Source organism: Hylobates moloch, unplaced genomic scaffold, assembly GCF_009828535.3.
Source record: "Hylobates moloch isolate HMO894 unplaced genomic scaffold, HMol_V3 SCAFFOLD_14, whole genome shotgun sequence".
Taxonomy (NCBI): Eukaryota; Metazoa; Chordata; class Mammalia; order Primates; family Hylobatidae; genus Hylobates; species Hylobates moloch.
The window spans coordinates 28,796,061-28,809,713 of NW_026652289.1; positions in this window are offsets into that span (position 1 = coordinate 28,796,061).

Here is a 13,653-nt window from a genome sequence, read left to right on the forward strand (position 1 = left end):
AAATCTCACAAATTTCTCATAATAATATAAGTAAAATACACAAATAGAAAAACAAAAAACCAAAAACATTAGATAGTTGATTCATTTGGATATGAGGAAAGATCTAATTTTTAAAGAGAACATTTACTTTTCTTCATGTAACTTATTGTCAAAAGTCTTCTCGGAAATTTTTATCTTTTTCATGAATACACAAATTCCTTATTTTAAACTAAGATATCAAAAGCATTTATATTTAATGTGTTCTTGACATCAAAAATACAAACCTTTTTTTTTGCTCATGAAATTCTTAGCTGGAAATATACGTGGAGTGATTTATGTTTAGATACTAAATTAAAGACATATTCCATAAAAATATGATAAAAGTCTCTTGCTGAAAGTAGATCAAAGCAATATTAAAATAAGCAAACACTTATTTTAATTATATATTGCATCAAGAAACTCATGAAAAATACATCTTAAACGACATAATTCTTAAGTATTCACTCAAACAACTATACTGTTCCACCTTCTCTTGACCCCTGCCCTGTCCTCCTGAAAACGACATCTGATAGTTTAGAAGAAAAGAAGGGAGATCATTTTTGTTTAATCTCCTCCTTTAACTTAAATATGGGCATGTTGCATGTGAATGCAAAGCCCAAAACAGCCTCAGAGAGTTTTCGTTTGTTTGTTTGGTTGGTTGGTTGGTTGCTTTTTTGAGACGGAGCCTTGCACTGACATGAAGAGAGTTATAGGCCTGGGATGGCCATAGGAATGGGAGAAAGAAGCCTCTCAGAAATGACAATCATGAATTAATGACTAAGAACCAGATGGAATCATGGAATCCTTAGTGAATAACTGAGTAGACAGATGACTCAATGGACCTGAGGTCCCCTACCAGAAGTTAGACTAGACATCAGGCAAAATAAGGAGAAAGGCTGAATTGACTGTGGCTGGTTTTTACCACCTTGAGGACAAATGGGAATTTGAAATAAAAATTATGTTGAGATTTAATAAAGTCAAATTTCTTGCAGAAGAGAATTTCCTCCTTTAGAAAAGTTTTTTTTTTAATTCTGTTACTTTTAAAAATTTTTTATTTCCATAGGTTTTTGGGGAGCAGTTTGTATTTGGTTACATGAGTAACTTCTTGATTACATGAGTAAGTGGTGATTTCTGAGATTTTGGTGCACCCATCACCCGGGCAATAGACACTGAACCCAATTTGTAGTCTTTTATCCCTTGTCCCCCTCCCACCCTTTCTCCTTAGTCCCCAAAGTCCATTGTATCATTCTCATACCTGTGCATCCTCATAGCTTAGCTCCTACTTACGAGTGAGAACATAAGATGTTTGGTTTTTCATTCCTGAGTTACTTCACTTAGAATAATAGTCTCCAGTTCCATCCAGGTTGTTGTGAATGCCATTGATTTGTTCCATTTTATGGCTGAGTAGTATTCCATACATATATCACAATTTCTTTATCTATTCATTGATTAATGGGAATTTAGGCTGGTTTCATATTTTTGGAATTGCAAATTGTGCTGCTAGAAACATGTTTGTGCAAGTATCTTTTTTGTATAGTGACTTCTTTTCCTCTGGGTAGATACCCAGTAGTGGGATTACCAGATCAAATGGTAGTTCTACTTTTAGTTCTTTAAGGAAACTCCACACTGTTTTCCACAGTGGTTGTACTAGTTCACATTCCAACCAGCAGTGTAGAAGTGTTTCCTTTTCGCCACATCCATGCCAACATCCATTACTTTTTGATTCTGGCAATTCTTGGAGGAGTAAGGTGGTATTGCATTATGGTTTTGATTTGCATTTCCCTGCTCATTAGTGACGTTGAGCATTTTTTCATGTGTTTATTGGCATTTGTATACTTACAGCCAACTGATCTTTGACAAAGCAAGCAAAAACATAAAGTGGGGAAGGGACACCCTATTCAACAAATGGTTCTGGGATAATTGGCTAGTCACATGTAGGAGAATGAAACTGGATCATCATCTCTCACCTCAAACAAAAATCAACTCAAGATGGATCAAGGACTTAGATCTAAGACCTGAAACTATAAAAATTCTAGAAGATAACATCAGAAAAACCCTTCTAGATATTGGCTTAGGCAAACACCTCACGACCAAGAACCCAAATACAAATCTAACAAAAGCAAAGATAAATAGGTGGGACTTAATTAAACTAAAGAGCCTCTGCACAGCAAAAGGAACAGTCAGCAGACTAAACAGATAACCTACAGACTTACGGAGTGGGAGAAACAGTCAGCAGACTAAACAGATAACCTACAGACTTACGGAGTGGGAGAAAATCCTCACAATCTATACATCTGACAAAGGACTAATATCCAGAACCTACAAGGAACTCAAACAAATTAGCAAGAAAAATGCCAAACAATCCCATCAAAATGTGGGTCAAGGACATGAATAGGCAATTTGCAAAAGAAGATATACAAATGGCAAACAAACATATTTAATTATCTTTTGAAAGCATTCAAATGCTCTTGATATTTGTTGACCATGCACATATCAGAGCTATTGTTCTGTCCGGTCAAGGAAATACTTCCTTAAAGGGAGAAGGGGGATAGGACTTGAAGGGGAACGAGGCAAGGATTTAGGTTAATAAAAGATCTACCAATCTAACGTGCTCATGAGTTATGACTGATCTTCAAATTATCTCAAAATATATTATTTTGTTTGCATTGTAAAATTTTTAAAAATTCAGCTTTTGAATGTGACTATAAATGACTTACAAAAGACAGAGGCTTTATATGTTTCTTTATGACTTGGACATGACTCAACATATGTATTTTAAAATGACAATTCTATAATAAAATATGATATACATTTTTTGGCAGCATAAATTAGAAAATAACTATTATCAAATTAAGTAATTAGGTTTTTATCTCTGGTTTTGTTAAAGTTCATTAATTTGCTTGCATAATATGGCAATGATGATGAACTATAATAAAATCCAAGTGATAATGAATCCTAAAAGACTTCTAGACAATGAAATTGATTCATCTTTGTTACATTCAACTCCATTTTCTTTTACTAATATTGACCCCAAGGAGATCTCACTAATGCTTATAGATCTAATCAAAAGTCTAACAATAGCTTAAATAAAATATTGGCCTAAAGTATATTTTCTAAGATGTAATAACTGCCTAAAACCTGTTTAATTCTCGAAGAAAAAAAAATAACCTTCTCAGAGTGCATTTCTTTCTGTGGTTATTTAACCTCACTGTAACTTCGTTTTATAGCATAGAAAATAAAATCATTCTTATTTCTCAATTATGATCATTCATATGAAGGTGACGTAAACATAATAAGAGTTGAGCAATATGTTATTAAGGTCCAATATTTAACTTATTTTTGCTCCAATTTATTTTAATATCATTGGCATTCTTTCTGATGAGCTAATGCAGGAAAACATTGCTGTATCCGGGTTAGATCACTGAAAACTCCACACTTTGAGAAGGCTGTTCTTCAAGCAAGTTGAGTGCTATAAAATTATGAAAAATAAAAAATAAAAAAATCTGGTAGGAAGGAGTGATATCCTGAGTGCTGAGAAAATTTTAATCATGTTTTCCTGTTTAAACTCATATTTGAACAGTACTGATTTGAAAATTTGCAAGTCAAAATATAAAGTGGATTTAAGAAAAATAAGATTTGCAGAAATACAACAAACATCAAGATTTGGGTACTCGTCCTTTTATTTAAAAAATATTTTTCCTAGACGTTGCATTTTTGTCTTTAAAAATACAAGGCGTCTATTAAAGAAATCGTCCCACATTAACATTCGAAGACATTAAGATTATGGTTGAGACTTTTGTCACATTGGTCCTGCATTTGTAATTTTATGTAATTTACTGGCTCACCAGGTTTCAAGCTCTGTTCACTTCCTGCCATATACATACTGCTGAATTAATCCACTTACATCAATGAATTAACTTCTATCTATATCATTATAATGATTACAGTCTAAGTTTCTCTAAGAAAGAAACCAGATTTGTCTATTCAGAACAATCTACTTAAATAACTAATTGAATATACCCCAGACACACCAACCTCTCAATATGTGCATAATTGAACTCATCATCTATCCCCCAAATCTGTTCTTTGTAGTAATTTATTGGCACCTTCATCTACCCAGTTTTCCTTGCAAACCTTTGGGAGTTATAAGATTTCCAGCTGTGCTAACCTCCCATACATGAATGGTAAAGTACTGTCAATTTGATATTTAAAATATATTTCTCGGCTAACTTACTCAACTCTGTCTTCTCACTCTTCTCTTCTTTGACCATACTCTTCTTCCTTTATCTTTCTTGCTTGATCAACTTACACAGCTATCACAATGGCACACACTTCCAGATATCAGTCTAAAATGTAAATTTGATCAATTCATGCTCATTCTTAACTGTATTCATTTGTTCCTTGCTGTCTTTAAATTTTAGTTCAAAGTTGTTACTGCATGTAAAGCTCTTGTGATCTGGCACATTCCTACTTATCTTGTCCCTCCTCATCCTCCCCTCTACATTTCAAACACATTGTATTGCTATTTCTCAAGTGCCATGATTATTTGTTATGATACCTGGAACTCCCTTATCCATTTTGACCAAATGCCTGACTTTTGAAATCTATTCCTTTACATTCCCTCCTCTGAGAGGCTACACCTGAAGCTTTCACTCCAGGTTAGGAATAATGCACTTCCCTCTAGGACAGATAATACAACTTATATCTACTGAATCTTCAGAGCCTGCTAAAGTGCCTAATATGTAGTCTATGCTCAATGCTTTTTGATTTAACTCATAAACTAATAGACACTTTAGTAGATCAAAATAAATGATGGAGACTACCTACATGTTTTATGAAATAAGAATGTTAAATATTTTTGATTTTTAATGTGCTCAATTTAGGTTTATATATGTTGGATTCTATACATTTTAAATATTTAAGTGATGTTGACCACTAAAACTTGACATCTATTTTACTGACTGTGCAGGGAAAATGAGTGTCATTACATAAATTTTGTCTACTTCTTTCATAGATAAAAGGTCCAAAAAGGTATGTTGAGATGGTCATTATTTATTCACGCACTACCTTACTATTCTGGCTTTTTCATTAACTGAGTTGAAATAAAAATACTAAGTAGGTATTATGGATGAAGTATATAATAATGTCTGTGCTGAAAAATCTCCATTTAGTTGAAGTACTTAGGTTTTGGGTGCTAAGTAGAAAAGCCGAGGTTGTGGTTGGGGGATAGAAAGGTGAGTCTTCTCTTCCTATGGATTCTAATTCATTCTGAGCTTCACTGGAAAGTGCTTGAATTGACTGGAGGCTTAATCTTCACAATACTGACCCTAATATATGGAGAATTCAAGAGTGTGTTTGGTCTCCATGGATGTCTTAAATCAGAAGGTGCTCAAAGGTCACTACAGATAAGATTGAATCACTAACATTTGTTGTGAAAAAGGAGTAAGAGGTAACTCAACTATCACATGATGACTGTGAAGTGAATACTAGTTAATTAACTGTTTTCCCTTTGCTCCATATACTATTCTCCAATATGGAGGCTTTATAAAATCTTAGTTCTCTGAATTGTAAAATATATTTTAAAGCTTTTATGGAACCACCAAAAAAGGAAATAAATTCTCCTTTCTAACAATTGTATTAACAGAACATGCACATGTTCCCAAAGAAAGTCAAAGCTGAAGACTAAGGCAATTATAAGCATATATCAGGCACAAAGATCGTTTCTGCCTCGATAACCCAGGTAATCAAAACCGAAACAGGTTCAGGCATTTAACTGGCACAATTTTCCTCTTTACTTTGTTAGTAGAGACACAAGATGTTTTTATACACGTCTGGAATCAGTTTTAAGCTATGTCAGTCTTCTCTGTCCATACTACATTTTGAAATATGGGACAAATTACTGGAGTTTCAAATGATATGTTCAGGCAATAAATTAATGTGACAGCAATACATGAGAAAGTAAAGCCTCCATATGATTCTGCACAGGCAGAACTGGCACACAGAGCTCTTGAGATAAATGCATAAGCTGTATATTGTGTATGCATACATATAAAAGTACATACATGCATTTCTCCAGTTTGATCTTCTCTCTTATTCCTTTTTTTTTTTTTTTTTTTTTTTTTTGATGGAGTCTCGCTCTGTTGCCCAGGCTGGAGTGCAAGTGCAATGGCGTGATCTTGGTTCACTGCAAACTCTGCCTCCAGGGTTCAAGCAATTGTCCTGCCTCAGCCTCCTGAGTAGCCAGGACTACAGGCATGTGCCACCACACCAGGCTAATTTTTGTATTTTTAGGAGAGACGGGGTTTCACCATGTTGGTCAGGCTGGTCACAAACTCCTGACCTCGTGATCCGCCCACCTCAGCCTCCCAAAGTGCTGGCTTTACAGGTGTGAACCACTGCGCCCGGCCCCTTCTCTCTTCTTCTACAGGCACTTCAAATTTAATGTCCAAAACTGGACAGCTAAAAAACTAGTCAAGATCATGATTACCCAGTTCTATGAACATATCATGCACATTCCCAAATACACACACGTGCATATGCATACATACATATGCGCACCCATGTGCACATGTATGGTATATGTGCACATACACAAGAGTACATGTGCACAGATAACAGTGCAGAAAAGAATGTCCACACATACAAACAGGCATACAAGTACACACATACACACATATATGCATACACATATACTCTTACATTTTATTGTGCATAAATTGTCAAGCTCTATACTTTATGTACTAGGTGGATTCTATCCATTCTTTAGGGTCTACATCAAATCCCACCATGGTCTAGATCACATTTACACCACTCTACTTTAATCCCCCTAAAGCAATGAAGAATGGCCACCAACTGTGGTAAATGATTACATTTGAAAATTTCCACTCAATTATGGATCAATATAATGGAAAAATACAATGTAAATTAATAATCAGCCTAGTGTAATAAAAATACAGATAAAATGTGAGATGGTTTTGGAATTATTAGCAAAAACAAAATTATTTTGTCAAAATGCTCAAAGATTTCTAAATTCTCATTTCCAATTTCTCTTCTTATATCATCATGAATCTGAAACAACTTGTGACCTGGAAGCAGACCACAAACCACACTTTCAGAAGCCCTGCTCTAAAGAAACTAGTATTCACTTATGCAGTGGCTAGCACCTGCCTGCTCACTATATACATTACAGATCCCAATGCTGCTAGGAGAAGACACCAGAGTCTGTGTTTTTGAGGGTTTCTTTTCTGATTTTAGACTTGTGTGTTTCCTATTTTTGACATTTTTTTATTTAGAAAGTTTTGAAATACTTAGCATTAGCCTGGTGATTCAGAGGTGCACAATAGATATTTTCAATCATAATCCATTCCTCAATTAGTTATGAAACACAGTCTATATGCCAGACACTGTCCCAGACGCTAGGATCCAAATTGGCAGAAAACCTGATCCCTGAATTAAACAAATCCAAATTAAATTCATTCTTCAAAACCGCTGGCATGTAATCTTCAAAAGTGTCAGGGTCAAGAAAGTCAAGAAAAGTCTGTGGCACTTTCCTACACTGAAAGAAACTAATAAAACATGACTACTACACAGCGCGCATCACTCAGAAACAAGTTCTTACACCTTAAAGGACAGTAATCAGAATTCACTTCGACAGCCCACAAAACTTGAATGGAATCTGAGGATTAGGTGGTAGTCATTGTTATTTCCAGGCAGGTTGGACTTCCATAACACAATGCCATAGCTTAGGTGGCTTAAGCAACAGTATTTTTTTTTTCTTTCAGTTTTGGAAGTCGGAAAGTCCAAGATCAAGATATTGGCCAATGAGACACCCCAGTGAGGGTTCTCCTGGCCTGCTAACAATGGCTTTCTTGTTCCACCCTCAAGGTGGGAAACAAGAGAAAGGAAAGAAGCCCTCCTGTATCTCTTTTTATAAGGGCAATAATCTAATCATGAACATCCCTCATAATTTTATCTAAACCTAATTATCTCCTGTAGGCCCCACCTCCAAATGCTATCACATTGGGGGTTAGGGCTTTAACATATGAATTGCAAGGCGGGGGGCATAATTTGGTCCCTAGTCTTTGATGGACCGACCTTCCTTCCTTCCTTCCTTCCTTCCTTCCTTCCTTCCTTTCCTTCCGTTTCTTCTTTCCTTTCTGTCTTTGAGCCAACATTCAAAACCATGATATTTTACATAAAAATTCCAATACTCAACTTCCTAAATCTTCAGAAGTGGTAGCCACTGGAACACACAATTTGTCAGAACATTTGACTAGAATGCCCATTCTAGTATTTTAGAAGTAGCCCTTATAGCACAGATGTTAATCATATGATCACCTGTTCCTCAGTACCCACCATTTTCTATTATCTGATATTTGTTGGTACACTCATTTTTTTGCATGCTATAGGGGCTAGAGGTACTTATATTTGTATCCCTAGCAAAATAGAAAACAATGAGGAGATCAGAGCTTTTTTTTTTTTTTTTTAAACAAAAAAAAGCATTGCTAAGACATGCATTAGAAAGGCTGAGTTTCAGGCTCTGGGTTTAAAAAGTTCAGCAACAAGCTAAAAAAGACTGTCTTAGAAAAGACTGACCAAGATACTTGCCTTCTTCCCAATGACTTATTGACCTGCTCAGTAAAAGGCATGTGAAATCAGAGTTGGAGCTAGTGACTTTTGCAAGTGAGATAAGAAAAAGAACTCACTAGGCATTACATTCTGTTTCAAAGAGATATTTTACTCCCACTATTTTCTAATTTTTCTTTAAATGAAATTGCAATTGTTACATCTGTTCACTGTTTTTTTGTTTGTTTGTTTGTTTTAATTTGTTTTACCAGTGAATTCAGACTAAGTGGAAACAGGTTCTTTCAAGCATGATTCAAATGGTAAGACAATGTCACAGATTTAAATGGCACGAGTAGCAATCTGCATTACACAAAGTACTGAAAACAGTACTCCCTTTTTATTTAATAGAATCCATATAAATAATTTCTTCTTTTACTTATTGCTGCTATTTTGCACATAAACATATACATTTTTAATCCGCAGAGGCAATTTTATTACAGTATTAACGATAGCAATAATGTCTTCCATGTGCACAACGCTTTGAAGCTGACAATGTTTTCATATTGATATGCAGTAACATCTATCCAAGTCCAGCACCATACAAATAACTTTTTCATAAATTTATAAACATTTTTCTGAAATGCTTGACTTGTAGGTATGGTTTTTGAACATAAATACCACAAAAAATCACTAAAATTCAATTTAAAATAATTTCCATTGTATATCAAACCCATGTGTTTATATTATTTGTGTCTCATCCATCAGGAGAATTGATTATAATTTACTCCAGGCATAATAGCAAGGCATATAGTGGCATCTTATAAAATCTGTGTAAGATTTAACAGTTCTACTTGATTACTTTTCTTTTTTTTTTTGAAACAGAGTCTTGCTCTGATGCCCGGGCTGGAGTGCAGTGGTGTGATCTCGGCTCACTGAATCACCACCTCCTGGGTTCAAGCGATTCTCCTGCCTCAGCCTCCTGGGATTACAGGTGTGAGCTGCCACTCCTGGCTAATTTTTTGTATTTTCAGTAGAGACAGGGTTTCACCATGTTGGCCAGGCTGGTCTCACACTCCTGACCTCAGGTGATCCACCCACCTTGGATTCCGAAAGTACTAGGATTACACGTGTGAGCCACTGTGCCCCGCCGATTACTTTCTTTTCTTACACTTTGTTCCAATTTAATTGAATGAATATTTTTTCTGCATCTATTAGGGTCAAAGATGAATAACACACAGTCATCACCCTCTGGGGGTTAACAGCTTAGTGAGGAAAAAAAAAAAGATGCATACAAAATGAATTTGTACATGGGACATAACATGAAAAGGTCTATTTTTTCCCTGAATTTTTATAGCAATGTAAGACAACTGGTGAGAGTGGGAATGAAGGGAAAAGTCTCTGAGTGCTTATGGAAGGAGGTTCCATTTGAGATAAACTCTGAAGAAATGGGTAGCTGTTCCATTTTACACACCTACAACACACTTGCGTGAATATCTATATTATTAGCTTTCCTTTACTCTGCCCACTAATACACACTTACTCAATACTATTTTCAGTGACTCTTTACTGTAACACTTTTTCTTTACTCCTTAATTTCTTGATTCAATATACAAATGAGAATTATTCTTTTGTATGCCTGCCAGACCTGTAATTAAGAGGGGCCTCTTTTTATTCTATTTTAAAGTTCTATTTTTTAAACAAAACCTTAGAGGACCTATTAAATAAATCATGATACATCCAAAATATTGACTAATGTGCAACCATTACAAAGAATGAAATAGAGAACATATATAGACTTAGGAGAATGCCCATAATTAAAATGGTAAAAACCAAAAAAAAAATCCAGAGGATCATATATATGATATGGAAACATTATATGCTCATATTGAGATTGATGTTTCTGTATATAAAGAACCTGAAAGAATAAATACGAAAACTTTTGTAGTAGCTAACTTTGAGGGATATACCATTTTATGTTTAGTATAATTCTTATTTTTTATCTTAAATAATTAAAACAACAGATACTCATATTGAAAGAAGCGCAAAGGATACACCATTTATTTTACCCCTCTAAGAATTAAAATAAACAATTGCCACTTTTTTCAATAATTAATTTTTAGAAAATGTCAAAAATCATAAATTATATGCAGATATAAGTTCAAATCGTTGAACAAATTCTCGTGATAAGTGACAATAAAAATTAAGTTTATATTAAGGCAAAATTATAATTTTATTCTCATTAAAGCCAAGAAGTAGTTTACATCAACAAGCAGCAAGACTATTTTCTGTCAATATACCAAAAACATCAGCAATAATCACCTAAAGATAAGCAACAACAGGCCGGGCGTGGTGGCTCATGTCTGTAATCCCAGTACTTTGGGAGGCTGAGGTAGGCCTCCCAAATCACAACGTAAGGAGTTCAAGACCAGCTTGGCCAACATGGTGAAACCCCGTCTCTTTAAAAATACAACAATTAGTCGGACCTGGTGGCGGGCACCTGTAATCCCAGCTACTTGGGAGGCTGAGGCAGGAGAATTGCTCGAACCTGGGAGAGGGAGGTTGCAGTGAGCCGAGATTGCGCCACTGCAATCCAGCTTGAGTGACAGAGCAAGACTCCGTCTCAAATAAATAAATACGCAACAACAAATGTAACACATTTATGCAATGTGCTTTATGATTTTTCAACACATCTATAAATGGAAATAAAATATTTGAAAACACAGCAGACAATATATAAAGATAAAATAGAATCATAAAACCTTAGCCATTCATCAGAAAATGATACAATGCTGCATCACAAAGGCATTCATAGATTAGAACTATAATGTAACAGCTCGAAAAATAAAAAAGTTTATTTACTTTCTGCAATTGCACTGTATCTCAGTTGTCCTCACCTGCAGCTACACAAGGCATTCTTGCCATCAGTAATCTTTGACTCAACCAGATCAAGATAAACAGCATGTGCTTCCCGTATGGGATTTGAGGAGTCACACATTCATTTTACAGTCCTTGATTTGTTTAATCCTTATTTCAGTTCAATGAGTAGACAATAATGATGCTGTTGCATGTACTTTCCAGATGAGGAAATTTAATATCCTAGAAGCACCATGAGTTTGCTAGCCACAAATCTCGTGAGCAGTGAGGAAATTGTTATCTACAAACACATAAAGCCTAAGAAATAATCAAGCAAATTCTAAATAAATACAACCTGCCTATTCATTATAACAGAGACTTTCTGACTCCTGGTTGGTTTTTATGCTACCATTCTGACACGGTTGGTTTTTATGTGACCATTGTTTTGTTTTCTTTGTCTTACGTCTCTAAACTGTACTGTTCAGCTCTTTTAGGCACTGCAAAGTTGTCTTGAATTAGGAAAGAGGTGCTAGAATGTGGGCGTGGGTGTTGACCTACATCTGAACAATTTGCATATGATTCACCACAATTAAACAATTTGGTTTCAAATAGCTATAATTAAGTTATTATCAGAGAAGTATTTACTAGTCTAGAAATTCTAAATTTATCTTTACATATACCCTAACTGAGAAAAGGGCCACATTTTCTGCACTCTATTAAGTAAAGCAAATGCTGAACTAAATGCCTCCATGTTAACATTTATATTGTTAAGTCACTGACAGCAAATTATATGAATGATTACTTTAGTCATTTCTTTAAAAATTATAGGTTTGAAATAGCAAAAAAACTATGAAATGATGGTAGACAAAAAGAGTTTCAGTTTCTAACTTCTACACACACACACACAGAATTGCCTTCCTGATGTATGGAAATTATATACAGCAATGTCAAGGCACGATGAAATTATGGAGAATATCAAAATTTAGGAGAAAGAGTAAATTCTGTCTATAGTAAAATATAAACTGTAATAGTATGAAAGAAAAATTCAAACCGACAAACACTACACATTTCTAATTGAGCAGTAAGTAGAAATAACACTTTCCACTTAGTCAGAATAAGCAACATCAATTCTATGTATATCTAACAACGGGAATAAATTATTGAAACACAGATGAAAGAAGCATATTTTCTAACCAAAAAAAATTTATTTTTCCTACCTTTGCAGCTCAGTAGTAAAACGCTCTCTGATGAATTTTTATGGATATCCTGGAAAAGAAACAGAAAACAGATGAAATAGAGAATTCAAAAAAATAGCTAACTACTTTAACATTATTATCCACATTGAGTGTTAGTGGTGTATTTGCTTGGTAACCATACACTGTGGCAAGGCATTCTCTGTTCTTCTCATACATACATGAGACTGGCAACACTGATAGTGACAAAGGGCACATGAGCATTAGAATAAAAGCATGAGCATGTTTGTGCTCTGTAGAGCATGAATGTAATGATTAAAACTCTTGGTGGGGCGTGGTGGCTCATGCTTATAATCCCAGCATGTTGGGAGGCTGAGGCAGGTTGATTGCTTGAGCTCAGGAGCTCAAGGCCAGCCTGGGTAACATGGGGAAACCCCGTTTCTATCAAAAATACAAAAAGTAGCCAGGCATGGTGGTGGCACCTCAGCTACTCAGGAGACTGAGGTGGAAGGATCACTTGAGCCCAGGAGGCAGAGATGGCAGTGAGTTGAGATCATGCCACGACACTCCAGCATAGGCGACAGAGCAAGACTCCATCTCAAAATTAAAAAAAAAAAAAAAAAAGACTCATTGTTATTCAAAATGATTAGTCAATTTAGTAATTTTTAAATTGACAGTTGGTAAAGGTAAAAAGAAAAAAGAAAAATCACTCCATATTGCTAAAACAAAATAACAGCTAAAAAATAACAAAATGACAAAACTAAGACTTTTAGATTTAATAACATCTTTTTAAATTATTAAAAAAATAGGTGCTGAGATTGAAATCCATTATGTGGACATGATCATAAGATTTCAGCTTAAGTGGCCCAAGTTTTACATTCTAGAAACGTAATAGACTATTATCTGGTGTAGAGAATTATTATTAAAAATTATGATGCCATTCATTAAAACAGCATTAGTCTTATAACTAGAAGGTAATTTAAAAATCAACTGGTTCAACTTCCTCACTTTACAGATAAGCAAA